We start from the raw sequence: 13,848 nt of genomic DNA on the forward strand, positions 1-13,848 counted from the left end.
TCCTCTCGGCTAGCCCGCGGCTATCCACTGCTCACTCAGCAAAATAAACAAACACAGGGCCAGGCTGGGCAGGGAAGAGCTGGCTATTAGCATAGGAAAGGGCTGAGAGATAGGGCCTAGCAGTTTAGAGGTTCACTCAGAGAAGAACACAGAGGAGTGCCTGTGATTCGGAATTCCTGTTTATAAATAAGCGCTAACGTCTATGTGGTTGCAGGAATCATTTTTGAGAGCCTTTTGCCTCTCACACACACAAACACACAATTATGCCAGACCATGTGCGAAACTCAATTTATACCTTGCACTTAATGTGTAATTGCAGAGGTAGTCATTCTAGGTACCAATTTCTCTTTGTTTAATTGTCAATTGTGATTAGGTAATTGCACTCCAATTAGATGTTGCGCTTTATGACGAGGCCCTGGGTGCAGTGACGGGGAGCGAGGCATCTCTGGGTTTGTGTGTGGAGGACGCAACAGTGCTGCTATTTCCCTCAGGAAGATGAGTTTTACTAGGGAGCAATATATATACACACCCATCGTCTCTCTCTCTCTCTCCTCCACAATCTCACCTGCTTCATCCGCGGCTAGTATCTAACTCCCTTGTCTCCTTTTCCCTTCTCCCCTTTCCTCATTCCTTTATACCGTCCTCTCTTTTGTGGGAGGCATAACTAAGCGAGGTGCTTTTTAAATTGTTTTGTTGCAATTAGAAGTCACCACAATCAGTGTGATCAGTCAGCGTTGACAGCCATTAGCCGCTTGGTTATAGCGAATTAACCGAGAGAGAGGAGCAAGTGATTCATTATCTCAGAGCTGTTAATGATGATCAGATGCATCGCCTAATTAGAGGCAGGCCGGAGGAGTGGGAGGAAGGTCACCCAAGGAGCCACAAACCCCATCGTGTTGGAATAGAGCTGCGTTTAGGACAGGGGTGGGGTAAATATGTGCAGGAGGGGTTCGATTTAGTTTAAGGCCACTGGTAATGCATGCTGGCATTCTGACGCTCGTCTCAGCACGTCTACCATGCCAAAGCCATGAAAACCTGTTGTGTTTTAATTTAGAGCTCAATGTGGTGTGAAGGTTTGTCCTTTATCCCATCCCAAAATGCACCCAATTTTCATCCATTGGTAGAAAACTGACCTTTATAAAATGTCTCTTCTAAAGATATGAGTTACGTGTCTGTGTCTACTAAAATATTCACATCAAGGTCTGTCTCCATGCATTGTCCTGAGTTAGTAGCATATTGCAGGTTTGTATATGCACCCAGAGGTCATGTTTGTTCTGATGAGAATCCTCAATAGGAAATGTCTTAATTGCGCATCTCAAACTATTTTATGGCCCATTGAGCCATGTTGATGGAGGTATAGGGAATTCTTAGTGCTCATTTGGGTCCACATTTCTCTGACTAAACAATATTTGGATAGTGCTGTCAAGGCGGTCTTTTTGACAACGAGCCTTCCCCCACCTCAGCATTAATTTCTAATGCTGCACTACAACAGGTGCTGCTTGAGGTTATTAATTTGCTTTGGTTAAAAAACGGCACACCGATGAGCAATGCGCGCTGTCATAGACGTAATATACGCGCTGCCCAGACATGAAGCCTTTCCCCAGAACGCCATTAAGGTGTGTTCAAAGCAGGGCGCATCTCTCCTGACAGCAATTACGCTTTGTTATTATTGCTCCAAACATATGCTCTGATCCACATTTTGGTGTTATGGAATTATTTTCTAAGAGACCTTAAAATCCCAGCAAGGGCTGGATGCAAGTCAAATGGTAATTGCTGAAAGTGTACGTTGAGGTGGAGAGAGAAAGAAGGAAGTAAGCAAGCAAGAAAGATCAGATTATCCATTAATAGTGCAACACAACTGAATTAAAAGAATGAATGTCTGTTACGATGGCATTATTGTTACGCAAAGCCATTGAATGCAACCTAGGAAGAGGCAGCAAAAAAATGGAGACAAGATCAATAAGAAACAACATGAAGCATCGGCACTTATGTGAGTCTCAGTAACGCTATTCTTAGATAAAAAAAAATCATCATCGTGATATAAACAGAGCTGCCCAAATCCCCCAGTCTCATCTTTAGGTAGTCTCACTTATTGCCATGGTAATGCATCCCAGTAGCATGTAGAGAGCCATCCCTTGCTTTAGGTAAATGTCAAGACGTATCTGAGCACAGTGAGATGACCTACATGTGTACAGGGATTTTGGTGAGGTTGGAATCCCTGGGATTATTAACATGGACTGAATATGGCATCCAGCTCTAGTTAATGCCGTGATGTGCTGTTTTTATGTGAAACATTTTAATTAATCATCCAGACCTCTGGCACTCTCGCTCTGTAGTTTGATGCCTATAAACACAACACACTCTCTATACCTTCTGTGGTTATGTGTGCCTGCTTTTGTCAGGCTGAGAGCTGGAATAGAATCATAAACATACCACATTCAGAAACTACTTTCAGCCCTCCCCAGTTCCGATTAAACTGTGTTGTTGTGGGTTTTTTTTTTATGCTGGCCAGACTAATCCTGTAACCACCTTGTCAGAAATACCCTCGGGTCAACAACCTCGTCATAACACGCCAACATTTACTGTGATATTTACATATATAATTTGTAGCCAGGCGTTTCCTGATGCAGCCCTGCCCCCTTGGTTTATCAGAGTGTTAGGGACCTCCACGGCTCATCGGAGACCTCGTGCTTTGCTTAAAGCACTCTACGTATCAGCGTTGCAAGCTTGGTCCCTGCCAGGTGTCTGTGGCATATTCCGCTACCGTCATATGGATGTGTATATGTAAAAGGCAAGCAGGCCGCTTATCAGAGGCTGCTTGGAGACAGCTTGTCTGCCCCAGGGCTGCCATTTCACCCCTCTCTCTCTCTCTCTCTCTCTCTCTCTCTCTCTCTGTCTAAGTCTTTAACGGTAGGAGGGAAGGAGGGGCTGCAGGCACCTCAGCCATCACCGTGCTACTTGCTGGCATATGTTAACAGCCGCCGTGTCACAGCACACAGGCCCATCATGCATATGGAAAGAGTCTTAGGTATATCAAAGTCACCATGCTTTAAAAGTGACCCGGGGTTATTGCTTGTGAAAATGAAATTACACGAGGTGGCACTTAAACTCTGGCAGAGGAACGCGCCTCCACCTCACCCCAGTTTATAGGTACTCTTCACTTTCATGGTCAGGGTTGCTCTAAATCTAACATTAGTGCTAACTTTGAGAATTCAAATTGAACATTTTAGACTTTGATGCATATTTAGGTGCAGGTTTGCAGAGTTATAATTTCGACATGCTGGGATTTGGGGTTGGAATTACATTAGGAGTTTTCTACATTTTTCACTTCTTTTTTTTTTTTTGAGTTTGGAATGTCGTCCTTAAAACGAGGCATGTTTATGCGCTACGGCAAGGAAATTAACGATCAATGAAATATGTGTACGTTTGCCACTGAGCATAGTGTCTATGCACATCTGTGCATCGTTTTTAAACTGAGAGAACTTGTTTAACAGTAGTTTGGGCTAAATCACATTCATCTACATGCTCTGAAAAATGTTTATTGGGCCCTAAGTGAAAAATGAAATACAATCAACGATCCAAATAGGTAGTAATTTGTTTCTGTTCTCTTTGCATGTATTAGCATGCAAAGGCACTCCAGCTGTAATTTATAAAGTGATTTAATATTGACATACCTCTCTAAGTGTTTTTTGCCGATGGCAGTTTGACAATTGGAATGAATGTTTTATGAAAAAGTTAATAGTGCCTAGTTTTGCAGACAGTTTCAAATATTTAATCACACAAAGGATATGAATTAATATGCAGGTAGGGTTGAACTTAAATTATTTTTTTTCCCCCTTCACATTAGATGCATGAGTGCTGTGTTTTGAAATGAATATTGTTAGTGCGTGCAAAATGGACTGTACAGCATCAACAAAAAATGTTTCTCATAAACATCCCCCTGTTTTTGGTTTAGATATGATGTCAGTTTTTCAGGACTGTTTTTTTTTTATTTCTTTCTGTTTTTCTAATTTAACTGAATTCTATTAATATTTTTATGAATACATACAATTCTACTTTTATAGAAAGCTTGCTTTCATGTGATTTTTTTTAATTTTTTAATTTCTTGTCCTTTGGCTAGATATGATGCTTGCACAAGTCAAGAATATAAACCAGATGTTAGTTTTCATTCCGATTTTGCCTATTGCACTTGGCATTCAGATCAAAGATGATCAAACTCTCTCGCAAACAAAGCAACAATGCACACTTTAGGCAGCGATTATTAGAATCAGAGCGCCTTTCTGAAAAGGCACGGTGCAATAGGAAACTATTTTGATTCAGATTTCCTTTGTGGTTATCAGGTTTTCCACATGCAATGCCTGCAATGTTTAATGACTTCAGTCCAAATTTGATAAAGTCTAATCTGATAACCCTGCTGTGATACTGAGGTGTAGTGCTATTGGGAGTACTTGACTTTCTCACTGCCACAGAAAATAGCTCACTGTAATTATGCTAACACCGGAGTTAGACTATCTTTAAAAAGCCAGACAAGTCAAACGTTTCCACACTTTTATGCTTATTAATGTTTCTGCATCTGCTGTTGTCAGACAATTTTTAGGTAATAATTAAGATGAAAGCAAATATATTTGACATCTTATTTCTTAATAGTAATATATACAACAGGCATATGATCTACAGGAGATGTTGTAGTTGTGTCCTGTTTATGTCCCAGAAAGAGTAACCTCCTGAACCGATGGAACTATAGATGATGTAAAACTTTACTTAAGTGTGTGTGAGTGTGTGTTAGAGAGAGAGATTAAGCCCTGTGATGAGTTGGTATCCTGTCCCATTAATGTAATACAAATAAGTAAACCTGTTTAGTTTAGACCCCATATATATATATATATATATATATATATATATATATATATATATATATATATATATATATTATAAAAGGTATGCACAAATATATACTCACACTAGCCACTTTAATAGGAACACCTGTACACTTGCTCATTCTTGCAATTATCTAATTTGCCCATGTGTCTCATGATTCAACATTTTGAGATGCTTTTCTGCTCAGCCTGGTTGTAAATAATCTTGCTGCTACCTGATTGGCTGACTGGATAATAGCATGATTGAGGAGGTGTACAGGTGTTCCTAATAAAGTGGTCAGTGAGAATTAAGTTGACTGGTGACACTAAAGTGCTTCTTGGTGTAGATGAGTGTGTGTGTGTGCACACGTGTGTGCATGTGCATGGTGCCCTACAATGAACTTGTATCCCATCCAGGCTGTTTTTCTGCCTCATGCTGGGTGCTGGAATAGGCTCCATGTGCACCCTGACCCTGACCAGGATAAAACTCCAAATCAAATTTTAAACAACTCAAATAATTCAACATTTTATCATTTACTGAATGGTACTGGCTAACACACTTTTTTTTTTTTACTTTTATGCGGGGTTTAATGTCCAGGAAGAGAATCTGAACTGACATTTACAGTGTTTTAGACAGTTGCAGCTGTCATCTGTCCCAAAAATGCTTAAAACCTACTGTGTATCTGTGTATGACCAGCACTACATTTAGTCTTAATCGTGTTATATTCCTAGTGACAAGGTGTCAAATTTTTCAGCTTAAGCCCAGGTCTAGATCTGTGTTGATATTAATGACAATGATTTCAGTTATTTTATTAAATCCCTCATATTTTGACTTAGTTGGTGATGCAGGTCATTGACATGTTTGTTCATTTGCTAATAGCAGCAGCACTTTGGCACTTGGGAAGGCTGTTGTTGGTTATTGGGTCGTCTAGTGAGCGTGTGATTGGGATCTGCAGGCTGTGACTGCGAGGCACAAACATCAATATCTGCATAGCTTTCTCTCTCTCTCTCTCTCTCTTTTTCTCTCTCTCTCTCTAAGCACTTAGCCTTCAGTCAGCGTAGAATAATTGTCAATGAATATTTAACAAGCCTTCAGCAGGAAAGAGAGCCATCTGAAAGGAATTGGCGGTATATTATTAATACCGGAGGTGTTAGAGATACACTATAGTCAGTGGACCAGAGTGCACAGTGGATTAGCAATTGAGCACGATGCAGTTGTGAATAAACTCATTTCACTACCCAGGCCACCATCTGCTTGTTTACGGGGGGGAAAAAAGCTGGCTAGAAAATGCAGCCGTTCGGCTTTCGCGCTTTAGTCAAAGCCAGTGCTAAAAGTTTCTCCAAGGTTCTCCTAAGCTGAAGCTTTTGCTCGGCGTCTTGTGCCTGGTTCTTTGTTCTTCATATTCAGCCTGTTTTTTTGCCCATATCTGTAATGCTTATGGCCAATCTGCTAAACATAAAAGTGTCATCCATGTTATGAAATATGAGCGGTGGAATTACCGTATCACGTCTGCTGATTTAAGATTGCCTTTCAGGTGAGACGCGGAGAAACGCATCCCATCACACCTCCTCTGAGATCTCTCCCACTGCCAGAGGAGCCTTCTGTTCCTCTCTCTCCCTCTCTCTCTCTCTCACTCTCTCTCTCTCTCTCTTTCTCTCTCTCTCTCTCTTTCTCGTTCTCCTTCTCTCCTGTCTTGAAGTGATATAAAATTATAATGTCTGCCCTCTGGATCTCTTCCTCCTGAAATCTGGCCAAAGCGCTGAAGCTGCATGCGCTAGCTGCCATGCATGAGAAGCAAAACAGGAGGATGGAAAAGAGGCTGAAGGGGGGAGAAATATAAAACCCACTCATGAAATATATTCCAAAGCACTCAGGGTAGATAGAGAAGTGACACACTTCTCTTCTTGGGCTGTATGTGCAACTCACAGGTGCAGCGTAGCACTGCAAAGAAAAAAAAAAAATCTTGCCCTGTGCAGTGAGTTCTTTGATAAACGCAATTATTTCTTTTAGTCTTCGATGGCCAACAGGGACAGATGCTGCAAGCGGTAAAAGATTATACTAGGTAGAATCACGGCTGGTGCTTAGAGCAGACTCTTTGGCTGGTTTTGGATGATGTCAGTGTAAAAGCAGGCTGGCGTAGCTGAAGCAAAGGAGCGGCTGATGCATCTTTTAAATAGGCACCGAGTGTCACACACCGGCTGAAACGAAAGGCCTTATCTCAAGGCGCGCTGCATCCGTCGCGTGTCCTTGAATGGGAACAGTTTATGAGGAGGACTGACGGATAGGCGACATGATTGAGAATTGTGTGTGTTGGGGGAAGCACAAATACGCACGTGTTTTGTTATGTCTGATTCTGCAACTGTTTACTGTCAGATAGCTGAGAATTGACTTAGCTGATAGCTCGACGGAGAACAATGATGTCTGTCACGGATTTTGTAGATCTTGCAAAACTAATAACACAACCTGCCGAGTTTAACATGCACCGGCTCTAAACCGATACGATATCTGTTTGTGAGTGTGTGTGTGTGTGTGTGTGATATTTTTAATTTTACTGGCATCTCTTTGAATAAAGGCTTTGATACGAAGCCCATAGTGTTGGAAAAACTGCACTGAGTTATAATGACAAATGAACAGCCATTTATAAAGTTACTGTCAAAATATATCACCTTTTATCACTTTACCAATAAACCGGGCCTAGCCGTAATACAGTGGACGTTTTCACTCTTCGGGAATGCGCAGGTATGAATTCCCCATTAGATCCCACCCTGGTGATGCTTCTTGCTTTTTCAAGCTGATGAAATCCATTACAGCGACGTGGCAGTTATAAATGTCGAGCCTTTTGTACAACACAGCTCACCCTGCCTGCTGGATTACGCATGTTTTATGCTCCAGCTGTGATATTTAGTAACCGAGTCTGATAGTGGCCTTGAACATGAAGAGAGTGCTCTTTGTGGAATACAGCTTCCTGTTCGGCTCTAGTGTAGACGACGTCCCATGGGTGAGCGAGTGCCAGTGTGTGTCCACGCTGTGTGATGTGCTTGTGCTGGGTTTTCGTCTGTGCAGAGATTTTGTCAACAGGTCAATGCTTTCAGTTAGATAGAGATTTACAACTAGAAAGCGTCATCTGTCAACATGAATATTCTTTTCTAAACAGCTTGTACATGTGATTTAAAAAGCATGATGTATGTAGCGTGTATCCGTCAATGCTCGTGTGAAGTAATGCACTTGTCTCATATTCTTCTATTAAATAAACAACCATTTATCAGAGTACTAGTTATCTGATTACACCAGGATGTAGTTAATAAAACTGTGACAGAGTGACTCCCGGCTACTGGGAGTCATACTGTATTGGTATGAAATGAAACACAGGAGAGGTGACCACACACACACACACACACACACACACACACACATCACACAACACTAACCTACCATGCACACACACTATTCATTGAATTTTCAATCATCAAAGACACCCTCTCTGGTCTTCCTGTTTCTCCTATTTGATCTTTTTGCACATCATACTTTACGGAAGAAATATAACTAAGTGTGTATAGGATGCTTCCTCTGATTGTTCCTGCACACTTTAGCACCATGTGTTTGATATTCTCTCTCTTTCACTTTTGATATGCTGTGTCTTCTTCTTTCATCCCTGCGTCTATACTATTGTCGTCAACATGCTACATCTGTTTATGCGGCGTGTACGATAGTCTAGAATCTTAAATGGAGTTTATCGAAAACATTTCGCTTTCAACAATAGGCAGCGCTCTTCCTGTCCCTGCCACAGCTGACTTTGAATTGCACTTAATTGCTCGGAATTACACAAAATGCCCTATGATTATTGCTAATTTTCCCACAACACAATAACGTTTTCATACCACCCATGAGGGGAATAAATGAGTAGGACTGATCTAATTTTCTTGTTTTTGTGAAACCTCTGGAGTGATGGATGTGCTTTAGCTTACAATTAAAAACAACTCATTTGATTTGGTGTTTTCAGCTAGGTTTTCTATACACCCACTTGCATAGGTGCTTCAAAAAAATGAGCTACTTCAAACATTATGAAAACAGCAATTCACTCTGCTCTCTGCTTTTTTTTTTTTTTATTTTTTTAGTCTGTGCTCCGTTAGTTCCTGGCCAAACACCGGGTTCCAGCAAAGTGCTGTTGTGGTGTTTCTCATATGAACCCTTTTTACAAATCATATTTGATTTCATGCGTAATTAGTTTGTCCATCAGTGGACGTAGGGGGGTCTTACTGAGGCGCTCTCTATCTCTGAGCTCTGATGACACAAGCTTCAGCACAGGAGCCAATATGCATTATGGCAATAGCGCGGTTCCACACCAGCAACCACCGGGAGCTCGTTTCCCATAACCCCCTGTTCAATGTCTCCTCTCTACACACCTGCATGGAGCAGAAGCTTACGTTTTCCAGGACTGACAGCTGTTTGATGGAAGCACTGAGGCACTGTCCGTTTGATTACACTGGAGGATTTAATTAGGTTTTAAGGTTAAGGTAAGCAAAAAAGGTTTCAAAATAATGAATCAACCCCCCCTCCCCCCCACACACACCCCTTTCTTTTAATATTTGGGCAGCAAAAGTAAGGAGCGTTATTTAGGTCTCTTAGAGATTCAATCTAATTTAATTCACTCCTCTTCTCTAAATAAACAATTCTAAAACCTTTTTTTTCGAGGCGGGGGGAGAGATGATAGAGGTAATCAATATTTCCAGCAATTTAATTAAAACCGTTAGTGGAATAAATCCATTTAATTATCAGTTAATGGAATACAAGGTCATTTACCTGACAGCAACTTTGAAGGTGGCTTACTGCTATGACTGAGAGCGGCGCTAAGGTGTCAGAGCCATTTAGGTGCTGTCAGAGCTCAGCTTTAAGATTCCCCTCAGCACGTTAACCCCTCCTCCTGCCCAGGCTGCCTTCTGCCTTCTGCTGCCTGCCTTAGCAACACACACACACACACACACACACACACAGAACAGGGCGTTTTTCGACAGGCCATTTACAGCTCATAACCACAGCTAATGAAGACCAAGGTCATCAGATGGTGCTGTACCTTATGACTGTGTGTGTGTGTGTGTGTGTGTGTGTGTGCACATACATGTTTGTTTGTGCATTTGGGATATAGTTAATAATGAGATTACAGTGAAAATTTCATTGTCCAAATGCACCCTGTTACTTTTTTATGCTAACCTTGAGGTTGTTTGAGTTCCGAGAGTGAAATACAGGAGTGTGTGTGTGTGTGTGTGTGTGCTCTGGAATAGGAGCTTTTGAAGCGTGGAAGTTGGAGTAATATTTTTCTTAGCGAGTTTATTTCAGACTTCGCTCTCTGGAGCTGAAGGAACTCTGTCTGCAGCACCAACTCTCTCCATCTGGAACAAATACAACAAATAATAAATAGAGATACAATGGGGCAGAGAAATCGAATTTAACTTGGCCCAAAGCACTTACCTGAAATGTGCATATAATAGTCCTGGGCATTTGTCATTGCGAATGGTTCTGGAGTTTTTGTCCTACTGTTAATGAAATAGTAAGCTTGGCTCTGTACACTGTGTACTGACTTTACACATCGATCTCCACAATGGCTTTCTCTCTCTTATTACTAAAATCAATTTCTTTCTGTGATTGCTACGAGGAGCATTTAAAAGCACTTATTGCATGCAAGGCATTCTTCCTTCTGTCTCTGCTTTACGGACGACACAGAGTTATTTTGCCAAATAATGTCCTACATGCATATACTGATTTTGGAAGAAGACTTTAGTGAAAGCTGTGAGTTGGAAGAGCTAACAGGAAAACATTTATACTGACGTAATAACACAGTCAGACACAGAGTGTTTAATGTGAGGAGAGGAAGAAGAGCTACAGCAAAGTAATTCATATACACATATGGAAATACACATATGGTGTGTGTGTGTGTGTGAGGTTATGTGCATATATGTGTGTTTTGTCTGTGTGTATTGTGTGTGTGTGTTTATATGTGTGCATGTGAGATTGTGTGTGTGTGTATGTGAGGTTGTGTGTGTGTGTATGTGAGGTTGTGTGTGTGTGTGTGTGAGTATGTGAGGTTGTGTGTATATGTGTGTGTGTCTGCATGTGTTTGTGTGTGTATAAGTGTGAGGCTGTGAATATATGTGTGAGTATATGTAAGAATGTGTGAGTATGTGTGTGTGTATGTGTATAGTGTATGTATGTATGTATATTTGAGTATGTGAGGTTGTGTGTGTGCGTGTATATGTGTGTATGTGTGAGTATGTGAGGTTGTGTGTATATGTGTGTATTGTGTGTGTGTGTGTGTGTGTGTGTGCATGTGTGAGTATGTGAGGTTGTGTGTATATGTGTGTATTGTGTGTGTGTGTGTGTGTGTGTGTGTGCTTGGTGTGTGTGTGTGTATTTGAATATGTTAGGTTGTGTGTATATGTGTGTATTGTGTGTGTATGCGTGGTGTGTGTGTGTATTTGAATATGTTAGGTTGTGTGTATATGTGCATATTGTGTGTGTGTGTGTGTATATGTGTGTGTGTGTGTGTGTAACACAGAGCTAGTGTTTTGAATAGCAATCTGGACAGCACTGTAGGCGGGAGAGCTCGACACAGCCCTATCTATGTGAGCCTGTTTAATCTTTGCTTTTTCCTCCTAATCCACTTTGAAATGCAACCTGCTTTCAAGTCGCGCCCCCACCTAAATAAGTCAGCTCTTTTTTCTGCTCCTTAAAACTCCAAAAAAAAGAAAAAGAAAAAGAAAAAAAAGAGAGCAGGCGCACAGAAGTAGCGCACTTCCTCCGGTCTAGAATTAAGATCAGATTTTTATGTTCCGTAATTATTTCTTAATTAGTTTGCATGTTAATTAAAATGGTGGCTAATGTTAATTACCTATATTAATGGATTCTCCTGTAGCACCTGCCTGAAGCGCTTGGCTCGTCGTTCAAAATATCTTCATCTAAGCCATTCGGCGCGGTCCGTCAAGCTTTGCTGAAAAAGCAGAGCCGAATTGAAGTCGGGATTTTTGAAGCGAGTGTCTCTGAAGTAGTTTCCCGCAATGCCTTTGTTTTTAGCTCTTTTGAGAAAAAGAGCGAGGAGAAGAAACACAGGGTGCTTTAGGACATTAGGAAGGAGAAGTTTGAAATATTTAAGGAACAAACTTACCAATCCTCAGTGTAAGTACTAGTCATAGAGTGGTGTCTCGGGTAATACGTCTATCTGCTTTGACATTCTTGCCACACAGCTTGTCTGATTGCTTGGCATGCATGACCTAGCTCTGCAAGCCAACACATATTTAAGTGGGGCGAGTCTGTATTAGATTGAAAATGTTGATGATCACACAATCGATCTAACCCTGCCGCACCCAACTAATCTATAATGTGAGCATGGTCTGCGGCCTCCTTGTCTCTTCCTCCTCGTGGGTCTCCAGGTGTTTAGACTTCTTGGAAACGGGGATCAGCGATTAAATGTCACCTTTCAGCAACAACGTTAAATAAGAGGCAGCAATTTAGCTCCTAGCAATTGCTAATTTCACGCCCTGATAAATGTTGCAGGAGCTAAAGCTTTCCAACTGTCTCAGATATTTCTTAAAGGGGAAGGTAGTGAGGCAGGTAGATCACTGATCTGTTGTTCCACTGGGGCTGAGACTTTTCGAAATGCGCTTTAATGTCAAGGTCAAAGGAATTCTTAATGTGGCTGTGCTCCTGCTAAACGTAATCTCAGCTCTGTATGGCGTTTCGAGGAATTCAGTATTTTATAGTCAGTTGTTCGTTAATTATGTGGAACATTTGTCACAAATATCTCACGCTCACAAATTTCAAGGTTTGTGTGTCTCTCTCTCTCTCTCTCTCTCTCTACTATATATAGTAAATGCCTGAACAATCTTTTCAGATTTTTTTTTGCTCTGCTCTGATTGTTGGTTGTTCCACTGGCTGTATAGATAGCTGCAGAAATATGGCCTTCAGTTTTAACTGCTCACATCATCAAATTTGATGAAGCAGCCAACAACAGGCCATGAATGTGGTTATATCAGAGCCTGTTTAGCTGTGGAGGCCTGATAAGCATGAAGGAATGAGAGGAACTCCTGTCTTACAACGCTGTAATAACTCCCATTATTTTGGGCTGTAAAGTCATGTGATTCATACCCGGAGACAGCGTTACGTATTAAACCCGGCTTTTTACAGCTGGTGATTGGAAGGTAGTAGTTTTCAAATGAATTTCAAGCCCGTCTTCTTTGCACAAATATTCCTCAGCATGTAGGTGAGGTAGGAAATAAAGCCACATTGTTTTCTTTCCCGTGATCCTGTATACGCTGAAATGAATTATATCCCTCCCCATCTGAGCAGGATTTCCATTTATTTATTTATTTCCCCCAACTCAAAATGGAAGTCCTCTCGGAATTCTGTGAAGCTGAAGCTTTGCTATTGTACGTGCAAGTTTATGAGCTGCTTTGATAGAACTCTTGCCCGTTTATGACTGCTGGCACGAGCTCACACAACTCCCGGCTGAATTTATTTTCTGAGCATGCCTGCACTGCGCCGCGCTCCGATACTGCCTGGGAACATCAGGACGAGTCTGATGGGAGACATTTCAAACAGGCCGATGTATGTTCTGGCTGGTTGGAACACCAGACGAAGGAAGAAAGGGGGGGTGAGGAGACTTCCCACAGTTTTCAATCTTTCTGCGATGCTCCTTGCATTCCGAGAAGACGATAAAGAAATAAACAAACCATGTGTTTGGTCATATCGCTTAAGCATCCAGTTTAAGAGGTAGCCACAAACCCCTGTGCTACCATTCTCACTGTTGCTACTGCTCACCAGAGTCACATAGTTCTCCTTGTTAATTTATATCACTCCCTGGCTGCTTCCTTTAACACTGTTTGCATTATGGCCACCTTCTAAATCCTGTTCTACCTCCTTCTTTTTTTAGCTGCCGTTCTTTTCTTTTTTTTGTCTCAAATGACAAAGCGGATTATTTTAATGCAATGCTTTACTTGCAGT

General features: G+C 41.4%; 1 protein-coding gene across 2 annotated transcripts in view; it reads left to right on the forward strand.

The window, feature by feature from the left end:
• akap6 (A kinase (PRKA) anchor protein 6) overlaps positions 1–13,848 on the forward strand; it is a 94,398-nt gene that overhangs the window by 38,230 nt on the left and 42,320 nt on the right. The gene's annotated exons all lie outside the window — the stretch shown is intronic.

This window comes from Hemibagrus wyckioides, linkage group LG09 (assembly GCF_019097595.1).
Source record: "Hemibagrus wyckioides isolate EC202008001 linkage group LG09, SWU_Hwy_1.0, whole genome shotgun sequence".
NCBI lineage: Eukaryota > Metazoa > Chordata > Actinopteri > Siluriformes > Bagridae > Hemibagrus > Hemibagrus wyckioides.